General features: G+C 42.8%; 1 long non-coding RNA gene across 1 annotated transcript; it reads right to left on the reverse strand.

The window, feature by feature from the left end:
* Nucleotides 1-7072: 7072 nt before the first annotated feature.
* Nucleotides 7073-14391, reverse strand: LOC148018474 (uncharacterized). Its single transcript, XR_015687746.1, has 4 exons — nt 14310-14391; nt 7509-8481; nt 7311-7412; nt 7073-7218 (listed from the first exon to the last, which is right to left on the reverse strand). It is a non-coding gene; the product is annotated as an uncharacterized LOC148018474 (long non-coding RNA).
* Nucleotides 14392-14647: the final 256 nt, after the last annotated feature.

Below are 14647 nucleotides of genomic sequence, written 5' to 3' on the forward strand. Positions count from 1 at the left end.
GAGGGCATATCCAACAAGGGCGTTCTTTTGATGTGGCATCCACCAAGTGGTTGAGACATCCTTCCTCTTTCCATTGAACCCGCCATTTCTCTACCAACCATCCCCTCCTCGGAAGACCTCTAGCATTTAGCAAAAGCTCACTTGCCTTCTTGCAACATTGAAGAGGTGAAAGGCTGGTCAAATTTGCATTACCACCACCTCCGTCTGAACCCACCCTAAGGTGGATAGGAAGATTACCTTCCATGTGGCTATGGAGGCGCTGTGAAAATTATAAGCTGCTGGTTATGTCGATCGGTTACTGCATAATGTGCCGTAACCTGTTGACGTTCAATAGCTTGGAAAAGTAGCAAAACTTGGAATAGAAAATCTATATATTTCTACTCGATGAGATCCACGTGCTTGAGCAAACCCTTCTAGCCAGCTCGTCACATTCATGAGTTGGCTTTCGCTACGACTGTCATAGTTGTCCATGTGCTAGAGCTCTCTTTCGAGTCTCCCCACACGATCAGTCCCCCCCCCCCCGCGCTCTCTCTCTCTCTCTCTCCATGCGCCTCTGATTGTGATGGGTCAACCTATTGTGAGACGTGTGTATTACAACGGAGGCTGTGCATTACCATTCGTGTAGTACAATGAGAATGAAGGAGAAAGAGAAGGATGAGATGATTGTCGGGCCCTGGTAGATCTCGAAGTGGGTGGCATATTCCAGGTTCCTTATCCTTGTGCTGCATGAGGGACATATTGAACGAGTTGTGTGCGTACCCTTGCTAATCTAGTAGATCCATGTGGTGCTGCGCGATCTCCTCCTCGCGTAGCTACTCCTCTAGCATTCGCATTATTAGACGACTCTTGCATAGCTCCTCTAGTGTCTGGCAGGGTCTCATGTACCTGCATTCTATCGCGCTCCACCTTCAGCCCCACTACTATCTCGTGGGTGACCCGCCTCATTACCTCTTTAATCTAGAAAGCCCTCCCCTCCCCTCCCATCCCAAGCCACACCACACTGCCTCCATACCTAAGCTCTGCCCCATGGTCACCCACCCCCTAAGCCTCCCCAACTGAACCTCCACCTTTGCATACCCCACTAAGCCTCTTGTCCTCCTCAGTTGTCACTCTTCCATCAACTCCTTTAGCTCCACCTCCACCGTCCACATCTTTAGCTCGCCATTATCACATGGATGGCCCAGATCATCCCTTATGCTTATGTCGATGCCATCGATCGGAGTACCTTCTCCAATGGCTAAGGATAAATATCAGTATGGGCCCCCCTCTTTGATCGACGTGGAAGGGGGGCCCTGCTGATCAGCACCCGCTCAGGGCCCGCTCAGGAAAGATGAAAATCTTTCCTCTGTGCCCCCACGGCCCCACCCCTCGCATTTCCTTTCCAGCACATACATGTGAGCGGCTGAGCAGTTAATACCCACAGGGCTCAGCCCTACGAAGCTGCCTTCGAGTGTACATCCTTCGTCTGTGGTGAACTTAGGATACATTTTTGTGGAGCTATAAAGCTCGATTTCCATAGCCGACTGTTTGTGATAGACCGGGCAAAAGCTTCAGGAAGCCTTGCTGCCGACCACGACCCTCTCGCCTACGTGCACGAAGCAATCGATCACATTGCTGCACATCTGCTCTCCATCATTGTCTGTGAACTTAAACTAGGGCGGGTCGTCGGGCTGCCAGCCCAATGCGGCCCTCTTCTTCTCCCTTGTACTCCGTCCTGAGTACTACCACATGTCCTTCATTCCTGCTGGCTGTGCATCTCACTAGTGCCCCATTGCGTGCAACGGTCCTCCCTTCCATCCTAAGTACTACCCCCACATGCTATTGGTGGTACAATGATGGCAACCGTTGCCATCGTATGCTCTACTCTTCACAGACAACCTTCAACTCAAAACCAGGACAGACATAGGTCAATTACTGAAAATGAATTTATAATTTATGTACAATTTTTTTAAAAAAGGAGTGATATTGACTCTAATGTGTTTTGCAATACATTTTCCTTCCATTTCAATTGAGCTCTCAAAGCACCTCTAAATATGGATGTACCTTTTAAAATACAATGTCCAACTTCGGGGCCTTTTAATGCATCGGCTCTAACATGGATGATCAAATTAGATCCAACAAGACAATACCATGTTCAAGCATATGTACACATTTACTGGGATCGAGGTGAGCGATTTCATTTCTAGGGAGAGTAGTTTAGAAGGCACACCCACAAACTTCAAGAGACAAATTTCTCGAAGGCGGGAACAAGGAACCTTAGCACAACCCACTGAATTCTCATGGATAGAGCAAATATGGTATGTATACAAATGTCATGTTCTTGTTGACTTCTAGAGGCTTGATTATTCATATGTACAAACTGATTCTCATAGATATCATCTGCTTCATATGCCTAGTTTTTGGTGTGCTTTTGGACCAAAAGACTTGCGTAGTAAACCACAAGTGACTACTCATGAAAAGCGACCAAATGCTAAAGGTGGCAAACATTTATTGGGTTGTAGATGTCATTTCTATGTATATAGACTCTATTTATGGCCAAATATAGCTCGAATAAATTATGTGGAGCATAATCATGTGGATTGGGAAGGCCATATTTGCCATGGAATACATTGTGAAGGTTTGTCTGATTCAAGGTTGCTTGTTGCACCTTGGTTATCTAAAGAGAAAAGAACATGGGTCAAAAACTTGCTTCATAGTGGGTTTACCCCACTACAAGTATTCCAACAGCATATTGCATTGGTGGAGAGACATGCAATGCAAGACTTGAATATAAAGTTAGGAAGGGATGCATTTATGACAATGCGGGATATTTTGAATATAGCATCAAAGATGGAATCAATCCTTACCTTCAAGTCCAATAAGGATGATGCATGCAGTGTGCATAATTGGGTGCTAGAGAACTATTGTAGAACTTTCATCTGCCAGCAGTATAATGCTTCTATTGGTCAACCTTTCATCTTGGGTATCCAAATAGAGTGTCAGCTACATATGCTTAATAAGTATGGAAAGGATGGTATACTTGCTATGGATTCTACATTCGGTACCAATAAATACAAGGTAAGAAGTTTATATCTTTTTCACTTGTATATTTGCAAATACAAGGTACTTTTAGAGTGTTTTTTTAATGCATCTTTGTTTTCACCCTCCTATTTTATGTTTGATTTGGTGCATGTTTGAATGCAGTTCTCTCTATATTCTATACTTGTATTTGAATATGCACATAGAAATGGGGTGCCAATAGCATGGATCATTGCCTCCTCAATGGACACTACCTGCTTGATCACTTGGCTAAAAGCATTTCGAAATCGCATATTGGATTTTAATTCTTCTTGGGAGGCAAGTGCGTGGATGGTAGACGATGCACAAGCAGAAATTAATGCCATACAGTATGCATGCTTCTCACTATATTAACTAAAAATTGCATGGCAATATTTTTAATGATTATTTTCAATGTACAATTGAATCTCACTCAATGAATCATTGGTTAAATTGTAGGGCTATTTTTGGATCTCCTATATATCTTTGTATATGGCATGTTAGAAGATGTTGGTTAAAGAATTTGATAAGGAAAGTTGCAGATCATCAAGTACGGGCTAATATGTTTAGAGACCTTGGTCACATTATGAACATGAAGTGTAGAGGATTGAGTAGCAAGGCCAAAAGAAAGGAGGATGCTACATCTCTTATTGATCAATTCTTCGAAACTTATGCTAGGAGAAAAACTTCATCACATACTTCAAGGAAAATTGGGTTCCCAAACTAGGTAAGGCTTTCTAATTTATAAATTCATCTATTCTTGAATTCACACGAATGTTGATATTGTAAGTTATTTTATATTATAGGAATGTGGGTTAGAGCCATGCGAATACTTCCACATGCCAACCAAGATACAAATGGATCGATTGAATCTTACCATGGATTGCTGAAGTCTCGATTCTTGAATGGAAGGCGCACTATTCATGGCCGTAGAGCAGATTGGCTAATCCACAAGCTCCTCACATTTTGCCATCCATATTATTGGTATCTAGAGGCTATGAAAGAGGCAGGCTTTAGACAAAACTTCAATGTTCAAAAGATTGTATTGCCATCTCTTATGCGTGCAAGAGGCATTCTAGATCAATTTGTCAAATTTATTGGAGATGATCATAGTCTTGCAAAGGTTAAGAGCATGAGCAATGCAAAGCTCTGGTATACAATACACAATGCACATTGTGAATGGGCATGTTACAACTGTGATTGGGCCATGCGAGGAAATATATGCAAACATCAAATGAAGGTCTTAATATTGTTAGGTTTTGATTTTGACACCATTGTGTCGAAGAGCATGGATATATATTACAAGAATTTTGAAGGTACATGGACTTATTTTTGTGAGCCATCTTTTGTGAATACATTTATTCGATGATAATATCAATTCTTATCAAATAGGATCTTCTCTAAGTATGAATATGGAACAACCTACCAACATTGTTGAGAGCAGTCTTACACCTATACAAAATGATGCAGATACGCTAGACGGCACTTATAGTGACATACAAGAACATGGTAAGTCAATCAAACCTTTCTTATATATGGTATTTGCTATTTTCTAGATATATATGTATATCATTTCTATCTCAATTTGCAGGCCAAGCATTGCAAGGTGCCAAAGAAAAATTTTGTGAAGCAATGGCTTTAGCAGGTAAAATATAGTTACAATAGAATACACCTTGATTTCTTATATTTGATGTATCAAAACATATACTAAAGATGTTCTCTTTATGATAGAGAAAGATCCTGAATTAGCAATGCATCTTGAGCACTCGAGTAGTCATTTGCTTGCCTCCTTGAAAAAATCAAGTCTAGCTTGCAAGGACAAATACCCTATCCCTCAGCTCCCTTACAAAGGATCAATGATGGATTTAGTAATTCTATCCAACGTGCCAAGCCATTCATTGAGAGACAGCTCTCCAAAAGACCACGACAACCACAACCCAAAGATGTCACACCATTTCCAATTCCTCCAAAGCATAAGAGGGTATCTATGCAAGCACGCCTTGATTCATACGCAACTTCTGAGGCAAATGTTGTGCCTGATACAAATTGAAAAGAGCCTCACTAACACTACCCATTTTGTGATTGATTTTGGATTGTTGTTCTCTATTTTTTTTCATTGTGATAGCAAATTATATGAAGTACCTGGAACAATAGTTGTGAGATGGAGGGTTTGATACAACGCTGCAAACTATCTGCTTGGAAATGATACAACATTTTGTGATTGTTGGTGCATTCTTCTTTTCAATAGTGTTTTCATTGTAAAAGTAACTTATATGAAATACTTAGAAAGGCCACTTTTGACTTAATACTTAGATGGGCCACTTGTGAGATGGAGGATTTGATATAGTATTGCAAACTATCTTCTTGGCAATGCATTTTCAACTCCTTGTTTTTAGAAAGGGTATTTGTTGTCTTGACTAATATATGCCCACATAAAGTCTAGCTTGCAAGGACAAGACCATGTCCCTCAACTCCCCTGCAAAGGATCAATGATGGATTCAATAATTCTATCCAATGAGCCAAGCTATTCATTGAGAGAGAAATCTCTATAAAACCACAACCAAAAGATGTGACACCATTTTCCACATTGGCAAGAAGATTATTAACGCTTTACTATTTCGCACACTTAGATGCTTGATTGTTGCTCATAATTAATTAAGAGAAGGTTTGTTCAAAAAGAGTGGGAGATAACATTGTGATTGCATGATAATTATTTTTCACTACTTTTTACATCCTACATAGCTTTCTTTATAGTTAGAGTATATACTAAGATGGCTTTCAAATAACATTCTACATCCACATCAAACGTGAATTTATTGAATAAGTTCTTAAAGACTAACTTGTATGTTTTTTTCTCTTAAACATACCAATTCCAAATGGACATCATGCCTCATCAAAAGGATAATCAGTGAAAGGCATAATGCCATAAAATAGTTGCTAACGCCATTTCCATTTATTCAAAAAACTTTCCACATAATGCCAATTGATCTCTACTTTCCACATAGCATTGTGGTTCTAGAGTAGGGATATACCTCTTCTTTTGCCAAGTTTGCACCTTATCTCTCCTTTCTATACCTAGATCTCTAATTTCCATGTGCCAAAGTCAAACTAGGTTCCTTTATGATATAGATAGAAGGGCAACGTTGCCCATAGCTAATTAAGGGTATTTCAAAATATGCAATCAGCACAACAAAAGCATCTTGCCCATAGTCTGATGCCCCAAGCCTCCATTTTGCAGAGTTATTTGCATCCACACTACATTTTGCAAAGTAACCTCCATTTTGCATCCACATCCTAGGATAGAAAAGTCCTACTTGTCTTAAAGTGGGTACCCACACCACAAGTAGATTATTGCTTGCCTTAATGCTAATGCATCCAATCATTTTGGGACTAGTTAAGTCTCATCTCCCCAACTACACATTCCAATCCAAACTAGCAGCTACAACATCCTTCCGAACATTGGGCAATGTATGTCTTGCTTTCTGTACCTAGAAAGCTCACTCCATGAAACTTTGTATGGACAATGTATGTCCAACTTTCTACTACTACTGTTGTAGTTTTAGTAGGCCTTATGAGCCATGATAGCATGAGGCACTACAAGATATAGACCTTATACTGACGTTTAAAGCGACGAAAATAAAAACAACAAAATTTGCCCCTGTCGTCGCAAAAAGCATCGTTATTGACGACGCCATAGAAACGTTGCTATTGGCGTCGCTATATGCATCGCTATATGCGTCGCAACCAGTGAATTTGCGACGCATATAGCGACGCAACCAGTGAATTTGCGACGCGCATAGCGAGGCCAATAGCGACGTGAGCAGTAAATTTGCGATGCAAATAGCGACAGTAACAGGAAAAAAAAATTTTGTGGCAGGGCAGCTATAGCACTGTGTGATGTATGAGAGCCATACAAAATAGTTTTTGCACTACTGCATACAAAGCACTTGCAAACAAAAAGAATGTATACTAAAATCATAAAACTGATACATGAAATAAATACATGATCGCATAAAATGCGATTGGTACAATCATGAAAGGATATCACTAATACATAGAAAATGTCTACATAGATCAGGCGACTAAAAACTAAAGGTGTGTGAGCTCCAAGGATCCAAGGGCAAGCTAAAAATTCTCGTCCCCCGAAAGCTCGTCCTGTTGCAAAGGAGCATCGAACGGATTCTGCAGAAAAAGAAACAACATATCAATCCACCATACACTAATGCATTCAAATATCTCATGGTAACTACGGACAAGAAAGATGAGTGACTTACAGGGTCGCCGCGTCTATACAATCGGTCGATCAATGCATTGAGACCGTGCCTCTCTGCATATCGAGTCTCAAGGCCTTGCGGATCGCGATTTGTAATGGAGTGCTATAAAGAAAACAAAATGCTAACTGTTAGAAACATGATTGTCAGTACAAAGAATATTTCAAAAAAACAAACAAGCAAAACATAAGCGAAACTTACAAAGTCCTCCAAATATGTCCTGTGGCCGCCACTCCCAAGATGATGGACCACTCCGGCCTCGAGTCGTGCCCTCGCCGCCTCCCGCTGCTACTGACTCCAACGTCCTAGCGAATCTGTAGCCTCCTCCCTCAGCCAGTCGTCTACATCTAACCACTCGGCCTTTGCAGCCCCACTCTTGATTGCCTTGCGTGCGTCGGATCGTCTATGTGACATATATGCACGCATGCAATCCATCATCCAGCCCGTAGAGAATCTATCTACTGCGGCTGGCACCGGAAACTCCTCGTGCAAGGATGCTACTATGTAGTCCTTGCTCCCCTCCTGTATGTTCTTCCAATGATCCAGGACGTTGTGCCGAAAAACTTGTTGGCACAACTCTCTCATGAGAGTCATCACCCTCCTCCCCTCATCATTCATGATGATGGCTCCTGATCTACTATCAACCAGGTATCCATAACCCCTAGGAGTCTATCTAAGATGGGTCCTCTGCCATCTCTGTCCACGCTCCTGGGCATATCCAGGAGATCCCTCTACATCCGGTGTACCGACGGGGGTAACCTCTCTCGGAGTGGCACTCAAAGGGGTGCCACCAAAAGGGGTGCCACCTGCTGACGGCTGCACAAAAGCCAGAGTAATTGGAGTGGACGTCCCCACAGGTGTGATAAATCCTGGAGGTGACACAGCTCCAGCTGAATGATGAGACGGAGACACCACATCTGTGTCTCCACAGCAGCACCCCCTAATCTCGATGCAGTCTCTCCCTCTAGCCCAAGTTGTGAGCGTCGAGATCGTCTGCTCGAAGCTGAAGCATCTGATCACGCTGAAGCAGATCTAGCAGAGCGCCTTGACGAAGAACGAGACAGATCCTGGTCTGCCATCTCTCTGAATCTCGCAAGCTGGTCTGGAGACATGCGTCCCATCATGTCCTGAAACTCCTTATCGCTCATCCCTTGACTCATCTTGAAAATGTCACCTACACAGATAAAAAATGGTGTTAGAATAATCAATTTAAACTATACAAAGCACAGTAATATAAATCATTTTTGAAAAATCCCTCTTAAAATGCATATCTTATGTACCTTTATGGAAGATCTAAACAACGAATTGAGTAATACAATTCTCCAAGAATGAAGTATTCTATGGTCCCATGTTAATCTCCTGACACAACTCTGCATACACTGGAAGGTCGATAGACATGTCACCACAAAAGAACGAGTCTGCCTCATTCTCAAAAAATTCTTGGACTACTGTATTTCCATCATTGTTACCCAATGCGGGCTCCAAGCTTGCGGTGGCCTCCACCCCTTGTAATATCGATCCCTCTATTTGCATATTATCTTCATCTATGCCCGGAACATCGCTTTGATCATATACTCTCGCACTTCGAGGAGTTGAAGGTATAACATACCACCATCAAGGTTGTTGGGGATTTGGATAGAAGATTACCTATTTACACAAACACGTACAAAGTGAGTTCAAACCATTGTGACATAAACCATGTCGTATTACAATTAGCAAGCAAATGACTCTATGCACCTGTTCACAATGGACCAGCAACACAAAGGTGTCGCGCAAATCCGTCCATTTTTTTTTGGAATTTGAGAAATCCAGATGGACCTCATCGAACTGTTGCTCCAGTTCCTCCAAGTACCACTTTGAACTACTGCACATCGAATAGTATCATGGAGAAGCTATGGTAATCCACCCTAATAATACTTTGCAAGTTCCCAAAATACTCCATCTCATCCACAACCGTGTTCGGATCCGTTGCTCGTCGCCAGATCTCTTGCTCAAACCTTGCCATGACACCACAGTCCATTATGGAGTGCATTTTGTCAATACGCTCCACGTGAAAATGCCGTCCGCGCGACCACGCTGCACTATATATTTTGTACTGTACATTGAAACACTCAAATTAGATGTCGCATATAAAATTTAGATACGACATATTCTAAACCCCTCATCACCTTTGGACTACATCCCCTCGAGAACTCCCACTCCTCCATTGAGACCTCTGTCCCTTCACTGGATGCTGCGGTCAAGGCTCCATGCAACCATCGTGTTGACATAAACCACGACATCTCCTCCATGCCTTCGGGATATCGAATCGGTCGATGACGCGTACTGCGTTGGAATTCAGCTCGCGCTTCCTCTCGATCTTACCTTGCAATCTGGTACTTGGCGAGCCATGTCTCCATGGAGGCATGGTGCAATATACAAAAGCGATTCACCTTCTCTTCCATTGAGGCATCCATTCTTTTTTCTACCCCATTTCCAACCACCACATCTCCAGTCGGTCTATCATCGTCCTTCAGCGTCCATAGCATTTCATTGTCTGGTTCCACCATTGGTAGCCATTGTGAGATATGCACTAACGCCTCTGACACCAACCAACCTTCCACCATGCTACCTTCTAGATGAGCTCGTTGTCACACAAAGCCGTTCAGGGTTTTCATGAAGCGCTCCAAGAAGAACATCCATCGCGTATGGACAGGTCCAGCAATCTCCACTTCGTCCACAAGATGCATAAGAAGGTGAACTTGTATTGTGAGCATACTAATGGGCAGGTATTTCTCAAAAAGACAGACCGTCTCCACTGCTCCCCGCCTTGTGGATTCAATAGAGAACGTCTTAATCTCTTTTTGTGAGATCCATTGCACCAAAGTTAACAACTTGTAAATGGCCCTACGAATTTCTGGAGTAAGGCATCCTGCGATCGCGATCGGTAGGACAAACTGCCACAAATGAGAAAGCATTATGAATAATGGCCACTTTTCAAATTGCAAAATGCCCACGCTAATTACAATCCATTCTGTTCACAAACCTGACATATCTTATGCCAATCATGGGATTTTAGCGCCGACAATTGGTCATCTTTAGAAAATACAGACCTGAGAGAACGCATCATACCCGTCGGAGTGCGGATAGACTTGATTACTTGCTTCACAATGCGCTCTTCTTTGGTGGACAAAACCCAAGGAGCGCGAGGAAGCTGCACTCCCCCTTCAGCACTCGACTGCGGCCAAAGTGCCTCCATCTTACCTACCTCCTTCAAATCCATTCGTGACCCTATAGTGTCTCTCTTTCCTGTGATGTGGTCCCATAGCAAGCTGCCCACATTCTTGAAAATATGCATGGGATCCAACAAGTGGTTGAGCTGTAAGTGGGTCCAATATGGCAACTCGTAGAAAACTGAGAACCGTCGCATTCCATTTGGATGTGATTCCAGGTTTACCATTTTCAGCTCGTACCAGCTTGCACGTTCATACGCGTTGGAGGTCGTCCAAGAAAACTTTCGCTGAGTTCATGATCCTCTGGCAAGAAAGCGGCGTGTCCTTAATATACTATCTTCTTCATGGTTCATGACCTTCGGGAGTCTAACTGTGGCCCACACAATGGACATGCATGATAACCTGAGGTAACCAGACCTGTAAGGCGAGCCACGACCTAGTGAATACTTGATTGAATGAAATAAAATATAGATATTACGAGCGAGAACGGAGGTCTGCTCACCTGAGCACTCTCCCAATCCTGGAAAGTCATGCATCGTCCACATGAGAATGGCTCGAATGTTGGCTGACCGCCGACCATCGCGCCTGCTCATATCTTGCACAGTGATCCCCTCCTCCCACAAAATCTTAAGCTCGTCGACTAATAGACGAAGATACACGTCCATATTTTTTACTTTATAGCGGCTCGGGACGAGCAAGCTAAGGATGAGATGTCCTTTCTTTGTAGAAAGCCATGGAGGGATGTTGTAGTTGACAAGCACTATAGGCCACACACTGTAAGAAGTCGAGCGCAGACCGAATGGGTTCACACCATCCATGGCGATACCGAGCCGAAGATTCCTTGGCTCTCGCGCAAAGCCTGGGAAGGTAGAGTCAATGTGGCTCCATCCGCGCGAATCCGCTGATATTCGTTGAACTCCATCCGTGGACCTATTCTGCACATGCCACGTTGTCAAGCTTGCCATGCCAGACATGCGAAACATGTGGTTTATGCGGGGGATGAGCGGAAAGTGTCGGAGAACTTTTTGAGGGATGGTTTGCCCTTGCAAGTCCTATCGATACCTGTGAGCACCACACTTTGGACATGTCTCCATAGTCTCGTATTCATCTCGAAACAGTATGCAGTCGTTGATACATGCATGGATGTTATTGTAGTCCATGCCAGGCTTCTGTAAAACATGTCATGCATCATCACGACACTTAGGCATGGTATTTGCAAGTGGTAATATATGATATTTCAATAACCTGAAAAAAATCATAAAACACCTTGAAAAAGCACAAATTTTTGCAATAATACTGTTAAAAAAAAATCAATGAAGCCTATGTGCAAGGTACCTGAATAACTCAGTCACACTCGTATCGCTCCAACTGTATTTTGCTTGCACACTTAAGAGTGCAAGCAATGTCTTCAACTAAGATACTCGGCACCCATCATATAATGGTATGGATGCTTCCTCTCTAAGCGGGTCAGATGTCTCAACATCCATGGGAATCAATGCATCGATCATTGCCTCCATCTCAGGCTCCAAGATTGTAGGTAGGTCGGGAAGGTTGTCTGTCTCCTCTGGCATTGACGGTATAGATGGGCCTTGCAAGTGGTGGATTGGCTCCTGCAATCCATCCATTGCACGTCCACGAACTCTTCTAATTGGCCGCAAAGGGTGCACTCCCCCTTGGGTCGAGACCCCCCTGGATAGAAAATTTTCCAACAAGACCCAATCTTATTGTGTATGGTTTTCAATTAGCTTGCAAGTACAATGCATGATTGATATTAACTTCAAATTACCGTTTGCTGAAAATCCGCAATCGCCTAATCAATGATCTCAGATTGAAACTCGTCAAATCGTCATACGTGTTCTATAGACAATCGACGTTTTCATCTAATTGCCAACTTGCATTGAGAGCAAGGACATGGGACACGTTGATTAAGATACATCTCGCGATCTTGAACAATAAGACCTTCTTTGTTTTCCATCTTATCTACATTACAGCAAACGAGGCTTAAATGGATAGCTTTATGGAGATGTACGTCAAGTTGCAAGTTGACCATAAATCTTGCATTGTACATAGTAGTTGAGAGTTTTTTGATGTTATATCTCGGCCTTATATCATGCTCAAGGATTTGTTTGTCCCGGTACATAATTATTCGTTATTGTAAAAAACTGCACTAGAGGGCTTTGAGTATAAGTAATCCATTTATGAGCATCATTGAGGATCTCTTAGCCTAATAACAAATCAGTCTCAACAAAAAGCATCTTAGAAATGTGGTTTTTTTGTCCTAGGTTTGCGTATTAAAATTAATGCCATCTATGAAATTTATCAACTATAGTAATAAAATTTATTTCAATCAATTCTACTCATAGTCATAAGACCTGAGAGAAAATATCCTATACTCAATTTAAGGGATTCTTCTTCTATAACAATACTTTTGGGTTCATTTTGATGAAGTACCGTAATGGCCATTAGCTAGGGTATCATTTTCTTTTAGTCCTTCCGTTGATTAGTTGGCATGATTTCTAATTTGTTATGCCTATAAAGTTAATACAAAAACAATGAATTACGCATATCACAATTAGATCCCCTACTTGGACATTATGAAGGACATGACCAATTTTAAGCCATCTTAAAGAGTCACCAATGTACGTGGCCCATGGCAAAGCACATTGCATACCATTATCGATAAGTCTATTGTCGTGCATCTTAAATCTCCTAATTAGACTTTATAAACGGTATGACTAATTTTTAGCCCCCTTAAGGAGTCGATGTAATGGTACCCATAAAAAAAGTAAATTGGATACCATTACCATAATCATGGATATGCTATCATTCCAATATATGTTATCTTTCTCTTTCTCTCTCTCTCCCTCCCTCTCTTTCTCTTTCTCTCGTATTTCCTCTCCCTCTCACAATATATCTTAACACTCTCCAAAAGCAAAAGGGAGAGGGAGAGAGAGAATGCACTCTCCCTCCCTCTCCCTCTCCCTCTCCCTCTCTTTCTCTTTCTCTCCCTTTCTCATTTCCTTCCCCTCCCTCTCCCTCTCTTTCTCTCCCTCTCTCTCCCTCTCACTCTCTTTCTCTCTCATTTCCTCTCCTAAACAAAAAAAAAAGAAAGTGATTCAAACATTAAACAAGCAAGAGGGAGAGTGAGAGAGAGAATGCGCTCTCCCTCCCTCTCCCTCTCCCTCTCCCTCTCCCTCTCTTTCTCTTTCTCTCTCTCTCTCATTTCCTTCCCCTCCCTCTCCCTCTCCCTCTCTTTCTCTCCCTCTCTTTCTCTCTTTCTCTCTCATTTCCTAAACAAGCAAAAAATAAAGTGATTTAAACATTAAACAAGCAAAAGGGAGAGGGAGAGAGAGAATGCACTCTCCCTCCCTCTCCCTCTCTTTCTCTTTCTCTCCCTCTCTTATTTCCTCCCCCTCCCCCTCCCTCTCCCTCTCCCTCTCTTTCTCTTTCTCTTTCTCTCCCTCTCCCTCTCCCTCTCCCTCTCCCTCTTTTTCTCTCTTACTCTCTCGTTTCCTCTCCTAAACAAGCAAAAAAGAAAGTGATTTAAACATTAAACAAGCAAAAGGGAGAGGGAGAGAGAGAATGCACTCACCCTCTCCCTCCCTCTCCCTCTCTTTCTCTTTCTCTCCCTCTCTAATTTCCTCCCCTCCCTCTCCCTCTCCCTCTTTCTCTCCCTCTCTTTCTCTTTCTCTCCCTCTCCCTCTCTTTCTCTCTCATTTCCTCTCCTAAACAAGCAAAAGAGAGTGATTTAAACCTTAAACAAGCAAAAGAAAGAGAGAGGGAGACTCACCGATGAGATATGGCGAGCGTGGGGTGGCTCCTCTTTGCGATGAAGGCTCCTCCTCTCCTTCGTGAACAACGGCGGCAGTGGCGGCGGCGGCGGCAAGTCTTCTTCCTCTCCTTCTCTCACGACGATCGCTCTCTCCCTCGCTTTCGCTCTCAAAACTCACAAGCTGCAAACGCGAAATGAAAACCGCACTCGGTTTTGGCCGCTTTTTTTCCCTGTGGAGAGTCGCTATTTGCGTCGCGCAACGCTATTAGCGACGCCGCTATCCACCGTCGCTAATCGGCGTCGCTACTAGCTCAAATCCTTGTAGTGAGATACATTTGTGTCTATTTTCCTTCTCC

The sequence above is a fragment of the Lygodium microphyllum genome, chromosome 21 (assembly GCF_053477565.2).
Source record: "Lygodium microphyllum isolate KBCC chromosome 21, Lygodium_microphyllum_v1.1.10, whole genome shotgun sequence".
Taxonomy (NCBI): Eukaryota; Viridiplantae; Streptophyta; class Polypodiopsida; order Schizaeales; family Lygodiaceae; genus Lygodium; species Lygodium microphyllum.